The sequence below is a fragment of the Bos indicus genome, chromosome 4 (assembly GCF_029378745.1).
Source record: "Bos indicus isolate NIAB-ARS_2022 breed Sahiwal x Tharparkar chromosome 4, NIAB-ARS_B.indTharparkar_mat_pri_1.0, whole genome shotgun sequence".
Taxonomy (NCBI): domain Eukaryota; kingdom Metazoa; phylum Chordata; class Mammalia; order Artiodactyla; family Bovidae; genus Bos; species Bos indicus.
The window spans coordinates 51,182,239-51,199,729 of NC_091763.1; the positions used below are offsets into that span (position 1 = coordinate 51,182,239).

Here is a 17,491-nt window from a genome sequence, read left to right on the forward strand (position 1 = left end):
AGAAAAGAGAAGTCTGCAATAAGTAAAAGAGGATTATTATTTTATGAATTAGATTACTATTTCTCTCACCAAAAAAAAAATTTTAAATATGTGAAAGATAATGGAGTTCTTAACAAACAAGTTGTCTCACTTTCCAAAGGTTTATTCTCTTCAATCCTATTAATATAACATAATGAGAGCTGACTGACCAAGAAGGCTTATTGTATCCCATGACCCTAAAATACAGAAAAGTTAAATTTTTTCTCACTTGATAGAGGACAGCTTGACCAAAGAACATGTGATCCAAAGTACTCTAAACAATTCAAGTTCATTCAATCCAACTGATCGTGTCACACCCCTGTTTATAACATCACAAAACAAACAAACAAAAAAATATACTGGATCCTTGTGAGCTCCAGAATAAAATCCAAGCTTCAAAAGATGGCATACAAAACGTTTCCCAGCTCACTTCTTCATCCTCACCTCCCAGCATGCTTACAAATGCATCTTGACCCCTGGCCACACTGAAGTTTTATTGTGCTCCAAATTTACCACCTTCCACCATCTGCACCTGCTGGTTCCTCTATCGAGATGACTTTCCTCTACTTCTTAATCTGGCAAATTCCTTTAAGGTCAATAAAAATTTAATATCCTCCATAAAGTCTTCCATTATGTTAAAAGGCATGTTCCTATGTGTTTTAAGAGCTGTTTATGTTCCTATGAAAGAACTTTCATCTCTTTTCTTATTGTCTGTTTACATTATCTTTATCCTCAAAGACTGCAAGCTTCTCAAGGACAAAGACAGAATTATTATTTGTTCTATGCTTTGGGAACCAGGACAGATTTAAGATATTATTGGTATATGTTCTAAACAGTGAGTAAAGTATTTTAGGCAACTTAGAGATGGTTAAGATTAATCCTCTGCCTTCAGAAGCTTACAATCTGCAGCCTACCAGGGACAACTTAATGAAAGACCTGGATTTTGAGTTAAGATGTGGCTCCATGCCTGAGAACTTCGTGTCTTCCTCATCCAACTTTACCAAGTCTGCCCCCAACTTACCTCTCTGGCCAGGTTGACAAACTGTAATAAGACACCAGAACACATTCATTAACCCTCAACCCTGAATATTCATTGGAAGGACTGCTGCTGAAGCTCCAACACTTTGGCCACCTGATGTAAAAAGCCAACTCAATGGAAAAGACCCTGATGCTGGGAAAGACTGAAGACAAAGGGAGAAGGGGATGACAGAGGATGAGATGGTTAGATAGCATCACTAACTCAATGAACATGAACTTGAGCAAACTCCAGGAGATGGTACAGGACATAAGAACCTGGCATGCTACAGTCCATGTGGTTGCAAACATTCAGACATGACTCAGCAACTGAACAATGACAATAAATACTGTCATTTTAAAAGTAGATTGTGATGTGAGATTAAACAGATAGATGAATGGAACAGAATAAATATTTCACAAACAAACATGTAGATCAGAACCTAGCATAAAAGTGTCAGAATGACAAATTATAGAGAAAGGAGAAACTGCTGAAAAAATGATCCTGGGACAAATGGATCTCCCTATGGAAGATAAAATTAGACCCCTAGCTCACACCAAATACAAAAATTAATTCCAGCGGTTTTTAGTCCTAAATGTAAAAATTGAAGCTAAAAATACTAAAAATATATAAAAAATATATTTTTATCATTTGTGTTAGAATGTCTTAAAGAAAAGATAAAGAACAAACCATAAAGAAATACACAGATATAATTTGTTATATGAAAATCAAAAGTCTATTTAACAAAAGGCTTAGTGCAAAATATACATTGCATCATCTCCCATCCATAAAGGATAGTAATGCAATGTATTTAACTGTCTTAGTCCAGTCCTTCCAAGCTGTAGATACCAAGAAAGTATTAAACATGAAATTATCTTATTATGGGAAATACTTGTATAACAGAAAATAGGAAGGAAAGCAAGGAAGGCTGGGAGAGGTGTCAGACCTCGATGCAGTTTCAACCCTCCAAGTGAAGGAGAGAAGGACAGAAGCTTGAATGGAAAGACATCAAAACACAATCTAAGCAAGATTTGACAGAGCCGTCTAGAAGTCTCTGAGCCAAAATCCGTAAATAAATAAGTCCCATGTCTTTCAGACACAAGATCTGCTTCAGTATCCATGCCATACTTGATCAATCAGGGAAAGCAGCCTGTGGAAGGAGTAGTCTCAAAACAAACTCTGAAAATGAATGATTTCAACTCACAATGATGGACTCTCATTCAATTACATTCCCTACAACAGTGGTGCATAAGGCACATCTCTCAGCTACTATGAACTTAGCAAAACAATTGACATAGGATATGAAGTCAAACAGCTAACAAATATAACCTCACAAGCAGTCAGGGAATTGCAAATTAGAACAGTAAAGAAATATGGGGACTTCCCTGGTGGCACAGTGGACAAGAATCTGCCTGCCAATGCAGGGAACACAGATCCAATCCCTGGTCCAGGAAGATTCCATATACCATGTGCAACTAAAGCTCATGTGCCACAACTACTGAGCCCATGCACCACAGCTACTGAAGCCTGAATGCTTTAAGGCCTGCAAGTCACAACCAACAAGCCCCGTAAAGCAACTACTGACACCACGTGCCCTGGAGTCAGCAATCTGCAGCTACTGAGCCCACATTCCACAACTACTGAAGCCATGTGCCTAGAGCCTGTGCTCTGTAACAAGATAAGCCACTGCAATGAGAAGCCCGTGTACCCCAACGAGAAAGTAGCTCCCAATCTCCACAACTAGAGGAAGCATACATGCAGCAACGAAGACCCAGTACAGTCAAAAATACATAAAAGTTTAAAAAAAAAAAAAAAGAAAGACAACTTTTTACAACTTAGAATGGTAAAACTTTAAGTCTCTGTTAGTAAGAAGCATTTTCAAAGATTGAGGAAACAGGAACACTCATAAATGGCTAGTGGTAGTGTAAATCAGAACAGCTGCTTTAAAGTGCAATTTGGCAGTGTCTAGTGATATTGGCAGAAAGTGAAGCGGAACTAAAAAGCCTCTTGATGAAGGTGAAAGTGGAGAGTGAAAAAGTTGGCTTAAAGCTCAACATTCAGAAAACGAAGATCATGGCATCCGGTCCCATCACTTCATGGGAAATAGATGGGGAAACAGTGTCAGACTTTATTTTTCTGGGCTCCAAAATCACTGCAGATGGTGACTTCAGCCATGAAATTAAAAGATGCTTACTCCTTGGAAGGAAAGTTATGACCATCCTAAATAGCATATTGAAAAGCAGAGACATTATTTTGCCAACAAAGGTTCATCTAATCAAGGCTATTGTTTTTCCTGTGGTCATGTATGGATGTGAGAGTTGGACTGTGAAGAAGGCTGAGCGCCAAAGGATTGATGCTTTTCAACTGTGGTGTTGGAGAAGACTCTTGAGAGTCCCTTGGACTGCAAGGAGATCCAACCAGTCCATTCTGAAGGAGCTCAGCCCTGGGATTTCTTTGGAAGGAATGATGCTAAAGCTGAAACTCCAGTACTTTGGCCACCTCATGAAAAGAGTTGACTCACTGGAAAAGACTCTGATGCTGGGGGGGGATTGGGGGCAAGAGGAGAAGGGGACGACAGAGGATGAGATGGCTGGATGGCATCACTGACTCAATGGACGTGAGTCTCAGTGAACTTCAGGAGTTGGTGTTGGACAGGGAGGCCTGGTGTGCTGCAATTCATGGGGTCACAAAGAGTCAGACACGACTGAGCGACTGATCTGATCTGAGTGATATTGGAACTTGCCTGGAGAATCCCAGGGGTGGGGGAGCCTGGTGGGCTACTGTCTCTGGGGTCGCACAGAGTCGGACACAACTGAAGCAACTTAGCAGCAGCAGCAGCAGTGATATTGGAAAGCAAAGACCTTACTTTGCCAACAAAGGTCTGTCTAGTCAAGGCTATGGTTTTTCCAGTGGTCATGTATGGATATGAGAGTTGGACTGTGAAGAAGGCTGAGTGCCGAAGAATTGATGCTTTTGAACTGTGGTGTTGGAAAAGCCTCTTGAGAGTCCCTTGGACTGAAAGGATATCCAACCAGTCAATCCTAAAGGAAATCAGCCCTGAATATTCATTGGAAGGACTGATGCTGAAGCTGAAACTCCAATACTTTGGCCACCTGATGCAAAGAACTGACTCATTGGAAAAGACCCTGATGCTGGGAAAGATTGAAGGCAGGAGGAGAAGGGGAAGACAGAAGATGAGATGGTTGAATGGCATCACTGACTCGATGGACATGAGTTTGAGTAAGCTCTAGGAGTTGGTGATGGACAGAAAAGCCTGGTATGCTGCAATCTATGGAGTCACAAAGAGTTAGACACGACTGATCGACTGAACTGGCTGAGTAAAATATTAGAACAACCTAAATGTATGTCAATAACAAGGTGAATAAATAAAATGTTACACATAAGCACTATATAGCAAATGAAAAGAATGAAATAGAATTTCTACATCTAAATAGTATAGCTAGACCTCAAAAAGGTAATAGGAGCAAAGATAGCAAGCTGAAGAATGATGTGTATAAATTATACTATTTACACAGATTTTGAAGCCACACAAAACTATTAAGTATTGTTTATAGATAAATATATTTAGTGTAAATTCATTTAAATGCATTGGAAAAATATGTATCACATTTGTAATAATGACTGCTCGAAGCTTGGGGTTTATGAAGAATGATGTTGAGGATTTAGGGAAATGTTCTTCAAATCCATCCAGAGCTCTAACAATAAAGAAAACAGGGATATTGTCAAATGGATGTTTCCAAATCTAGAACAGATGCTAGTGATACAGATTACATTGTAAAACACAAAACTAAAGATTCCTGCATCTGAAAAAGATTTGATGTTCTCAACCAACACATTTGACCTTCTTTTCTGGAATGAAATCATTTTTGAAGAAAAATGCATCAATGTGGATAATTTAATAAGTATGTCAAAGATTATAATAGAAAGCTGTTCAGATTGAAGTGAAACAAAATAGTCAGGCTAGACTGAAGAGAACTGTGAATAAGCCTTGTCCTTTAAGATCAAATACATTAATAACATCAATATCCTGCTAATGTGAGTACTTATTCTGATTACTTTATTGTTCATTTGTAGAGTTCTTTATTAGTATTTAGCTTCTATTTGATTTAACATAAAACACTTTGTTTTGAATACACTGTTAAACATTTATCTTTGCTGACTACTAAAGGCACTCCAATCTGGTGCTATATTTATCTTAAGGGTGTTGGTTTTCAGCCTTGGTGCTATCATGAGTTTAAAAAGCAGTACAGAGCATGAGCTGCTCAGAGAAGCTTTGTACCCAGAGACAAATGGTTTCTCTTTGCCTGCACTGCAACTTCTCTGGAGTTCTCTTGGAGTTACCCATAAAAACTGTTGGAGGAAATCATTGATTGGAATTAAAGTACAGGGCTGGGCTTCCCAGGTATCTCGAATGGTAAAGAATCTGCCTGCAATGCAGGAGACCGTGGTTCGATCCCTGGGTTGGGAAGATTCCCTGGAGCAGGGCATTGCAACCCACTCCAGTATTCTTGCATGGAAAATCCCATGAACCAGAGGAGCCTGGTGGGCTACAGTCCATGGGGGGTCGCAAACAGTCAGACACGACTGAGCACACACACACACACAAGCTAGAGGACATGATTTGATTACTTATACAAAAATTAGCTATTGAGATTTTTTAAACCTAAGTCAAAATAAATCAAATTTAAAAATTGTGATCAATTAATTTTCTTATTAAAGGAGACCTTGAAAAATATTTCTTTGTAACCACCCTACACTGCCATTTTAATATATTTCTCAGCAGTTTACCTAAAAATAAAATCAAATATCTGGATCATTGGTTTTCAAAGTTATTTATTTTGACCAATTATTTTCATAATTATTTCAGAATCACCTAGGGAGTTTGTAAAAACTGCTGCACCTATTCTTACTCAGAAGAAATAGACCAGAGTGCAGGAATATGCATTTTAACATGTGATTTTCATGCCTGCTTGAACCTGTTCTTTTGGCTAACTTCCTTTACAGCATGCTGGTCAGAAAAGCAAATGTCAACTTCAAAGGATTCTGTGCACATAATATATTAAGTCTGTTTGAGATTGTAAAGCACTTGAAAATACTTCGATAAAGAGTACCAGAGAGGGTCAAAGTAATATTATAATAAAAGTCCAATAAAGATTAACTTATTTTATTATTTAGAAGTACATAACATACCCCATGTTATGGACATACTTTTTACACAAATGTGTATCACTTTATTTTTTTAAATGCATCTAAATTTCATCACCTGATATTATTCAACTGAGCCAGACAAATCAGAAGCTATTAAAAGAGGAACTGCTAATACAAAGCTCATTAACTCTGTCTTGAACATATCAGAGAAACAGTAGAGGGTATTATATTGAGACAGAAAGAACTTTAAAAAAAGGGTGGAGTGTTACATTAACTGGCCCTGTGTAATTATGCAATATTTGCTGAGTACATTCGAGCTTCCTGTGACTTTGTAGATAGGAAAATACCATAAACCTTGTTTTATACCTGTATTATCACTCTTCAGAACAACCTTGACAATACAGCTGCTTGTGGTAAGGGAGGATGGTAAGAAGCTTGGGTTGACGGAACATGAACTTTAGAAGCAGTGCTATTCAATAAGGAATGTTTGTAACCAATCTTTAGACAGTTAATGCCACTGTTATTAATGTTTAGTAATTATTAAGCACTTGTATTGTGCTTTATGTACAAGGACACTAGGCAAGGAGGAGGAAGGAGAAAAGAAGTGTTGGAGGAACAGAGGAAAGGGGAAGGGAAAGGAGAGGAAGAAGAGAATTTGAGAAAGCCCAAGAGCACACTGTAAAGAGAAAAAGAATGAACTAACCATTTTTGCACAAAGCTGCTGTAAACGTGGATGTAGCTCTGCATGATATGTATCAACACAGGGAAGTTAACTTCTACAGCAGGAAATATACACGAACAAATTCATGAAGTAGCCTGTTTGCCTAAGTCAAACTTGATTACAAATAACTGTGCATACAAATATTGGCTAAAGATTAGTCCTTATCAGAAAGTGTAGGAAGTAAGAACTTTTTATCAACTTGAAATATAAAAGCTCTTCTTTCACTGGGCTTTGGTACTAAGTCATAGCAGAAAACTGAAATAAACTGAAATTCCAATGTATTTGTTATTGGACCCAACACAAGTACAAAAAGCACTATTATAATAGATGTTACAGTCTTTGTCACCAATATTAAACTATTGTTTAATACTCAGATATATATATATAAACACATACATGGTTTTATATATGAATTTGAAAGTATATACATAATTCTATTAATATCTCTATGCCTTTGATGTCTATTTCTGTATGTGTGTAGGCCTATATTTGTATTTGAAAACTAATAATGTAAGCATTTTTAAAGGAATAGCTTTGAAATGCAGGGCTTTAAGGTATTTCAGGGTAAGTGTTTCCAAGGAAGTAAAGTTAGAAAAGATACTTGAGACAAATAATTTTATTTATTGTATTCTAGCTCTACGTTAGACTCATTTAACCCCAGATTTCTGAACTCCAGATTTCAGATTCTCTGGAATGACCCTTAACAACCTAGTTTTGAAAAGCTCTCTACATGATTTTGATTCAATTGGTCTAAGAATTGGCATTTAAGAATCTACTCATTCCTTAACTATCTCTTCCAGGTCTACCCACCCAAGATGCTGGGACAAATCCAATCTGTGAAAAGCACTCCTTTCTTAGAACTTTGCTGGCACATGACTGTGCTGCCCTGCAGCTGATCCTGCTCTGGAGTTCCTCACAGGTCTCCCAGGTCTCTAGAACTAGGACTCCCCAGGAGCTGAGCTTGTGTACTACCTCACCCATCACCTCTGAAGAAATCCTATGAAAATCCTTATTCTTTCTACAGGTGACTTTGGAGAACCAGCTGTTCAACTTGCCCTGATCAGGCTTCCTTCCCAAACTGACTGCCCTTCTACTTGGCCACCTACCGTATTTTAAATTTGAGGTCATGAGGCATGAAGAAAAGATTCTGCCCCAGTGGCAAGAAGAAAAAAGTTTACTTGGGAGAAGATGAAAAAAATTTTCCTGACCTTTAAATTTCAAGTGTGTTTTTTTATGTTCTTTATCAAGCCTTTATCAAGTGTAGTAGAAAAGCTTCTGTATACTCCATATATAAATAATATGTATAATATATATTTTAGAAAACTTATGAATCTTTGCCTAACTAAAAAACTTATTACATTTTGATTCTACTTGCTTGACTTAATATGAATAGAATGCTAGATTCTATTTAGAAATCTAGAATCTAGAATGCTAGATTTCTATTTAAAAAAGAAGATATGCATCAAGCAACAAAGGTTTACTGTATAGCACAGTGAACTAGTCAATATTTTATAATACTTTACAAAGGAAAATAATCTCAAAAATAATATATGTGTACATGTATAACTGAATCATCTTGCTGTGCCCTTGAAAAATTGTAAGTCAACTATACTTCAATAATACATATATGTATACATATTAAGAAAAAAATAAAAAATACATTTCAAGTGTTAGGATAGGTGATTTTCCCAAGATCCAGGAGTACAGATTTTATGAATATGGTAGCTTGATACATCATTTATAGGAAAACAAGTCATAACCTCCTCTTTCACAAAGGCAGCCTTACAATCCCAATGGTTTAATAATACTGTTACAATCATAGTGAGATTAACCAGTCTAAAGTTCTAACTCAAAATCTGCAGTGTTCAATGCAGAAGGCATTAGCGTCTAAGAATTTCTAATACACAATCCTAATCAAGCATAGCAAAAAAAAAGGTAAGTCAGAAGATCTGGATTCTCTCACTGGTCTCATCAATTATGAGACATATGATTCCAATAAGTCTCTTAAATTTTCACTTCTTACACTTTAAAATGTGAATAACAATATTTCATAAATGTCTAACCACATCTCCATTATCTCCCTCCAGTTTGTGTGTTACACTGGATAAATATTCCTAAAACACTATTTTTATTATGGCACTCCCCCCAGTGAGGGAAGTCACCATGCAAGATACTGTGGACCCACCTGCTCCCTGCCCAGGGTTCCTACCTGTGCTCCCACTAAGCACCATGTTTCGCCAAATCCTCTGCAGCTGGAGTGTTGCCTGAGAATTGGATTGCCCCAGGTATATGTAATATGAAAGTCAAGTGTGGAGGACTCTGCCTTTCTGCCTTTTTTGGCTATTTGGTTTAATTGCTGGCAAGTGCAGAGACAGAAATCATGATCTGCGTGTTTTCTCCCAGTTCAGCTCTCACCATATACCCCTTCTTTTCCAGACTCTACCCTTCCTGCACTGCCTAGAGTTCCCCTTGAAGTGCACTGTTTTTGCTCGACTCCAGCCCATTTCGTCCTATACCCCAGCCACACCAAACTGACTCGAGGTACAAAGGTTCAACAAACGTTCTCTGCTAGCTCCAGGTCTTGTACATTCTGTTCTCTTTCTGGAATGTTCTCCTGTTCTTCATTCAGATGATTCTTACTCATCCATCATCTCTCACCTTAGCTGTCACTTCCTTCAGGGAAACCTCATCTACCCATCTAAGACCAGATTAAGTGCTGTTTCCATATACCACATGAGAATCTTACATTAACCAATATCCTAGAACTTAACAAACTGCACTGGCTTTACTTGCTTATCTTCACCAGAATGAAAGACCCTTGAGGACAGGGATTGCTCCTATTCACCAATAATCCCCAGAGTTTGATGTCCTTTGTTCAATAATTGCACTCACAGATATTTACTACACAAGTGAATATATATACGTGTGTGTGTGTTTTGTGTATGTGTATATACATTTTCCCCCAAAATACTGTAAGTCAAAAACTCATAACAAATAGGATCCTTGTTATACTTGCACGCAGTATTCAGAGTGCCTAACATATACTGTTAGGGGGAAACAGGGGAAACTCAATAAATATTTATTGAGATCAAAATTTTAATTTATGAAATTTGAATCATGGATACTTAAACTTTCTAAATAAAAATTAGGTATTACAGATTTGGCCTCAAATATATTCTTGATAATACAATTGCTGTTTCAAAGGCTATTTTTGTCTAGAGAATACTTTTACACTCAATTTTTAGAAAAACTAAGTTTCCCTTCCTGGAAAGGCCTTTATGAATATTATTACCAAGTTCTAAGTTTCTAGTAAAGTCTAAAGTTCTCTTAAATATAAGTGTAAAATCTTCTCTCGATCTTGTCTAATTAGCCATTGCTACAAAACAGAAAACTCCAAGGGTGTGGGGTCCAGAATACTAATTCTTCAAGAGGATGAAACATCAGGCTTATCTATAAGATACAGCATGGCTTTGACCTTTGGAAAACTTAGCTAATTTTTTTGTTTGATTTTTAATATGAAAGCCTGGCTTAACTTTTTGAATTTCATTATCTATTCATGAGCTAGCTTGATCCCATACAGTTATAATTAAATTTTTATATGACTGTTCTGTGGATTTGCCCACCTCTTAGGAAGAAGGGCAGTCTTTGGGTTATTCTGGATTTAGAGATGTCAGAACTGTCATTTAAGTTAATAATTAGTTCCAGAATTGCAATCATAATTCCTAAAAGTTAGTTCATACTTTTAGAATTTAGCACAGGCTCATCTCGATTGCACACTCTACAGAAAGCTGTCACTAGATAACTAGAAAGTGACAATTCAAAGGACCAGTGTGTGCAAAAACACTCGGCACAGCACTACTGACTTGAGCCCTCCCAGTGGATGTTAACTAGTATTTATTTTTTAAGTTTCAGGGTTCAAATGATGTGAAATAACAGTCAGTTCAGGAAACACTATGGTGTCCCTGCTTGGTCCTGGTTCCATAGTATTATAAAATAAAGGTATTTGCTTCATATTACAATAAGTAAACGGCAGTGCTTTCAAACTTAATTACCTATCAGTAGAAAATGACAGGTGGATCAAGGTACAGTCACTTGGTGTGGTTTATTCTGGTTTAGGGAACGTAGTTCAGTGTGTTTCAAATATCTGTTTTCAATGTTTATTATATCTTGGCTACTACTGAATGCAAATGTTAATTTGTATGGTATCTTTTTATTTACACATCTCCCAAGTGAACATTCCTGAATTCTCCTACAATTGTGGATTGACCACCCAAAAGTTAAGCCTCTGTTCAATGCAGGTTAGTTTTGGCCAGATGTGAAGATCCAGGGGTCAAATTCAAACATAATTAGTCTTGTGGTATGTGTAAGATGGAATTTATTTTCCAGAAGAGTTAACTCATTTCTTTGCTTACTTCCCTCCCAAGTTTTTCATATTTCTTGCCAATTTCCCTCCCAAGTTTTTTTTCTTCTTAATAATTTCTTGCCAACTTCCCTCCCATTTTTTTTTCTTCTAGTGACTTAAATATGAAGACTGCATAGTAGAAGGGAAAACACAAACAGATTTTACATCTTCAACTTACACAGTAAATATTTTTATTACAATGTGTATGTAATGGCTGTCTTGACAAATATTTACCTAATGAAGACCATTTTGTGGTTACAAAAGGATTGCAACAACTTTGTGGAAACCAATTACATATACTAAGCCTCTGATCTTTTCTTACACCCCCCACCCCACACAATTATAAAAGCCAATTACTGCTCCAAACCAGGTACTTTTACATAAGAGTGAGTCACTAAATACAGTCCAATTATTTGGTATCCAAATGCTGGCCTGCCTAGAATCTGTTGCTGTCAGTTGTAGGGTAGTATGGTAGGATAAGGTATTGAAGAATTGCAAATGGTTGGTATTCTGGAAATTTTAAGAAGGTAAGAGAATAGTGAGATATTACTCTTACAGTACGAAATATGATTAAACTCTCCTTAACGGAGAAGTAAGTTAATGTGGGGCCAATTACATTAATTCCTCTTTTTGGGCTAGCAAAATCTTCAGTGCTGGTTACAAAAGTCACAAATACTTAGGAGGATTTTAAGGGAAGTTTGGGTACATAGAAACTAAACAATGGGAGGATAAGTCAATGGACACAAGGATACACAATGGTATTTTAAAAGAACTATTAATTTGTCTAGAAATCCTTTTACTATAATTAAGATTTGAAGTATGACATATAAGCAAGACTTGGAGAAGTTCCTGAAAGAGGAGATCTCAGGGTAAAAAATCTGAGCAGAACTTGCTCACTCGTGTCTGCTCGTTACAACTTTTCTATCAGCATAGCCCTGTCTCCATGCCCTTCCCTGTGATAAAGTCTTCATGCAACTCCACTGACGGAATATTTTCAACCACAGACTGAAATCAGGAAACTATGTGAACTATGTTGTGCGTGCTTTTTCCTATCCAAGAAAATTTACACATACCTGCCTAATCCTATGACACCAAGCATCATTACACACGCAAGTACTTTGTGGGTATTAAAGCTGAAAAGAAACACCAAAATGAGGAAGAAAATACTCCGCCTCATCTCCAGTTCCAGATCTAGATGTAGTATATTAAGAAACAGAACAGCTTTGGCAGTCAAAGTGAAAACATACTGGATCATGTATGTTTGTATTTGCAGATGGGGCTACAAACAATGCACAGAGGAAGTCTCAGCTGATACCAGCTGTTAACCCTCAAGGACTCTGTAGGTATTTTGTGCTCCTGTGCTCAAAATTCCCCCATGCTTAAACATATAAAACCTTCATTTTTGGAGGTTCTCACTGGCCTTTTTCAAAGGTGTGAAGACTTGCTTAACAATAACAAAAATTGGAAACTCTGAAGTCACTGAAAATAGGAAAAAATTTTCATTTTGACTGTCAGGATTGTCTAGCACTTTTAATTATTTTTATTTGTCCCTCACAACAACAACTTGCTGTTGTATAATCATCTCCTCAAATTCGGAGACTGAGAAGCTCAGAAAAGAACATTTTCTGAGTAAAATTCTTGCAACTGACATGCCTACTTCAAAGCTTATCTCTGAAACAGTCAACCAATAAGAACTTATCCTTATGCCTATCAATGTGCTTGGTAGAGTATCCCAAAATAAAATTTTTAGAATCACCATTCTCAAGAAATTTACCATGTAGTTGGATAGATAACAACATACAGGAAACATTCAGAAGGAGTCATATACTAATGTACTCACCATACTCACTGCGTTTATCAAAGTACAGGAATTTAGGAGATGCTGGATGTTTTTGCCTATCATAAGATGAGTAGGAAGATCTAAATCAGTTGCAAAAGCCAGCAGAACAGTAAGGAGCTGGGACTCGGGGACTATTAAAAATAGAAAACTAAGTGTTTTATTTGATATTTGAAAGCAAAGAGGATGAAGAATGAATTAAATGGTGGTCATCATTGTCATTACAGCTGATCTAGTGGTGTCCTCCACTGGTACTCTGTTAGCAAGACCAGTGGTCCCTCTGCTTGATCAGATATCTCAATTCTATGTAACTGATCTCCACATCCTTCCTTTCTAAACCCATGGCATTTCTACTTGTCCTTCTTTCCAGTTCCTGTTATACAAGGAATCCTTAATCCTAAACCAACTACTCTTCTCTCTTAATTTCTTGAGGAAAAAAAATATTCACTATTTCTCAAAGGCTCATTTTCCCTGATGCCGTTTGTAAGGATGCAAATAGTACACAAAGAGATCCCTATCTTCTCACAATTCCTCTGCTACTTTTGTCTCTTGTCCATCGTTGACATTAGCTGGATTATTGAAATAGCTTCCTATTAGTCTTCGTCCTTCTAGTCACAATAACAAACAGTACGGCTCCTCCGTCCATGGGATTTTCCAGGCAAGAGTACTGGAGTGGGTTGCCATTGCCTTCTCCGAAACAGTACTACAACTACTACTATTAATAATAATCACTGATTTATTTAGTGTTTGCTATGTGCTAGAAGAATCCACAAAACTGTACAAATTAGGTAATAATATCTTCATATTGCAGAGGATAAAACTCAGTATATAGCAAGGTTAAGTAATGTGCATCAGCAACCCACCCTGTTAGATTTCAAAATCTCTTTTACTTCTGCTACCCCAAAAAAGTGTGAATCATATCCACCTTAATTCTGCTTCACATTTCATAGTCAAAGAGATATATCTAAATTGCAAAGCTGATTACATCACTCCCCTGATTAAACCTCTCCAAGACCAAATTCCTGAGACTTGTACACAAGCTCCCAAGACATGGCCCTCCAGTTTCCTTCCTCCCTACTCACTGTCCCCCAGTTATACCCTCATTCTGTCAAGATGCTTGTGGTTCCCTGCACTAACCAAGTGGTTTCATGTCTGGTATTTCTGCTCATAGTTTTCTCTGTCCAGAATATCTTTTCCATTAACCTTAATGGAAATGGAAAATTTCAATTTTCCATTAAAATTTCCTTAATTCCTTCTACTTATCCTTCAAGGTGTTTTTAGAGAAAGCCTCCCTGAACTGACCAGGCAGGCTGAAAGTCCTCAACTGGGCTTCTATAGTGCCGAGAGAGCTTCTATCCCAACATTTGCTATATTATATTGAAATGGTCTCTTGGCATATGTTTTTCACCAATCAGCCTATAAGCTCTTTGAGTGAGGGAATAATCAAGTTTTCATTCTGCACCTACCCTGCCTCCACCACAGTGAAGAGAGTCTGGTAATCACAGAAGTCATGCTGTGAGATCCGAAAGGGAAAGAGAAACTGGAATCACCTCCCAATCCCATGGCCATTTCTGGAGCATGGAACCAATGGGCCAATGCTCCAAACTTTCAGGATTGTATGCCAACTCTTTTCTTCCAGAGAACACTCAAACTTCTGTTACTTTGGTCATACAGACCAACTATAGATGACCACTTTTAAAGTTTTCTCTCAGAACTACTTTTGTCAATATTAAAATTCATACTGATGACTTTTTCATGATTCTGATTCACGGTTCTCTTCAATTATGCCAAACCCCACCTTGTTTCCATAGCACTCAATAACAAGAACTGGCTTTGAGACACATGCCTTGTGTCATGCTCTCTAGCAGTATTCTCTACCTCCAAAGAAAATAGAAATTAGCTACAGCTCACTGAGTGGCAAATATGCACCAAATGCTGTGTTAGGCACTTTCTATTTATCTCTTTTCTCAACAATCCAGTGACTATCACTTATCAATCTTCACTTCTCATATACCTAACCTTCTCTCTATTTTACTGGCAACTCCAATGTTCTTAATAAAAAAAAAATTCCTCCAACACCATAAGTTCCATTCTTGTCACCATTAGAATTCGACAGGGAATCATTCCATCAGAAAAATGGCCTTCTGCCTCCTCTGAAGGTTATTTCATCATTAGCAGACCCAGATTTCTCCTTTTACTCCTTTAGAAATGTCTCTTTTTTTTCCCTGTTAGAGTAACCTTACATTCTTTATTGATATATTTTCCTATTGGCCCATGAACTTCCAAAGTATATATATTTTATTCTATTCATATTTTCATAAAATGTCTCAATAAATGTTTTCAAAATTAATACCCCCTACTTTCTTCTAGTTTAAAAGCTTAATTAGGCACAGAAAATTATGTTATATGATTACATTTTTGTGAAATATCTAGAATAGGAATATTTTAGAGACAAAATGTTGCTTACAGTTAGGTAGAGAGGTTAGGGATGAGAGAATGTAAATTGATTGCTAATTGAGGTTTCTTTTAGAGGAATTGAAAATGTGATGGTTATACAACCTTGAGCATATGAAAATAAAAACTACAATGAATTATACACTTTAAAAATAATTTTAAGACTAGTCATGGAATCGGAAAAAAAATAAAATGATTTTACTCTTCCCCTGTTTCTCTTGTTATTTTAGCAGTTTTATCATGGTCCAATTCACATACTATACAACCATTCATTAAAATACAGGTCACTTTATTATGCACTCTTTAGAAAACAGACCACACCCTATTCACCCTGGCATTCTCAGAACCTATTCAGAAGACAGCAAATGTACATTCTATGAATTAAGTACCTATACCTCTGAATTTACTACTACTAACGTAGCTATGTCATGCATGCCTGCATGCATGCGTGCTAAGTCGCTTCAGTCACGTCTGACTCTTGTCACCTTTTGGGCTGTAGCCTGCCAGATTCCTCAGTCCAGGCAAGATCACTGGAATGGGTTGCCATACCTTCCTCCAGGGAATCTTTCTGACCTAGGGATCAAAACTACATCTATTATGTCTCCTGCATTGGCAGATGGGTTCTTTTTACCACTAGTGATACCTGAAAAGCCTATAGTTTTGCCATATTTAAATTAAATATACTTTTAAAGGTTTACTTGGGGGAATCAGGACAGCATTTATAAAACTATTTCTATGAGAAAAGATATATTTAAAAGCAATAAATAAAGGTACCAGAAGCTTTCTAACACCTTTGCACTAATAAATAAACAGAGCTCATGCTTTATCTTGCAGGACATTGAGTATCACTCCTACAGCCTAGCCCCTCATAGACAAATACCTACATTCTCTAGAAACATGCAGAATTTTTTTATAACAAATTTAATGAGTGTTCCAACCTCCAGGTTGTGAAATACTATTCTTGGAAGAAGAGCTTTTGAGGAATGAAGAATGTTTTCTTCAAGGTAAATCAAATATTTTTCAGAATAGCTTTTATTTCATTATGCTTTCAGGGTGTGAAAATAAGAGAATTAAGCCTTTAAAAGCAACTGTTGAATGAGTCTGTATATACATAAAGAGTCATTTGTTCAAGCATGTAGCTCTCTTTTATAAGGACTGTAGTTTCTATCTAATCCACAATCAGCCTTTTTTTTTTTTTTCCTATTTTTCATATGCTGTATATTAAGCTTCATTTTATTCCCAGTGCAATTTTTTTCATAGAAGTTGATTTAAAGGGTACTACTAGTATCAAATGCCACCTATCAAGGAGAGTGATTTTGAATCAAGATTAGTATTCAGGCAATACTGCTGACAAACCTCATAACATGATATTTTCCCTGCTGATAAAACTCATCATGGTACTTTCCCTACCATTAACATCATAATGATACTTTCCCTAACATTAAGATCCAGGGGATCTTCCCAACCCAGGGATCAAACCCAGGTCTCCTACAGTGCTTCCAGAGTCTTTACTGTCTGAACTACCAGGGTGAAAAGTGAAAGGTTGCTCAGTCCTGTCCCACTCTTTGTGACCCCATGGACTATACAGTCCATGGAATTTTCCAGGCCAGAATACTGGAGTGGGTAGTCTATCCCTTCTCCAGGGGACCTTCCTGACCCAGGAATCGAACCAGGGTCTCCTGCATTGCAGGCGGATTCTTTACCAACTGAGCCATTAGGGTGTGAACACTTTATCATAAAATTTATGTTCTGAATAGTACGAGATCCATATATTGGCTTTACTTGGAATACTTTCTGTATTTCTAGATGATGAACTCAGTCCTCAATATTGTTATGAAGTGATTCATCATAATTTTGCCACTGTTTCAGAGGATT

At 37.0% G+C, this 17,491-nt stretch overlaps 1 protein-coding gene across 4 annotated transcripts in view; it reads right to left on the reverse strand.

Annotated features, from left to right (window-relative positions):
- The window catches only part of CFTR (CF transmembrane conductance regulator), a 247,652-nt gene that overhangs the window by 105,247 nt on the left and 124,914 nt on the right, over positions 1 to 17,491 (reverse strand). The gene's annotated exons all lie outside the window — the stretch shown is intronic.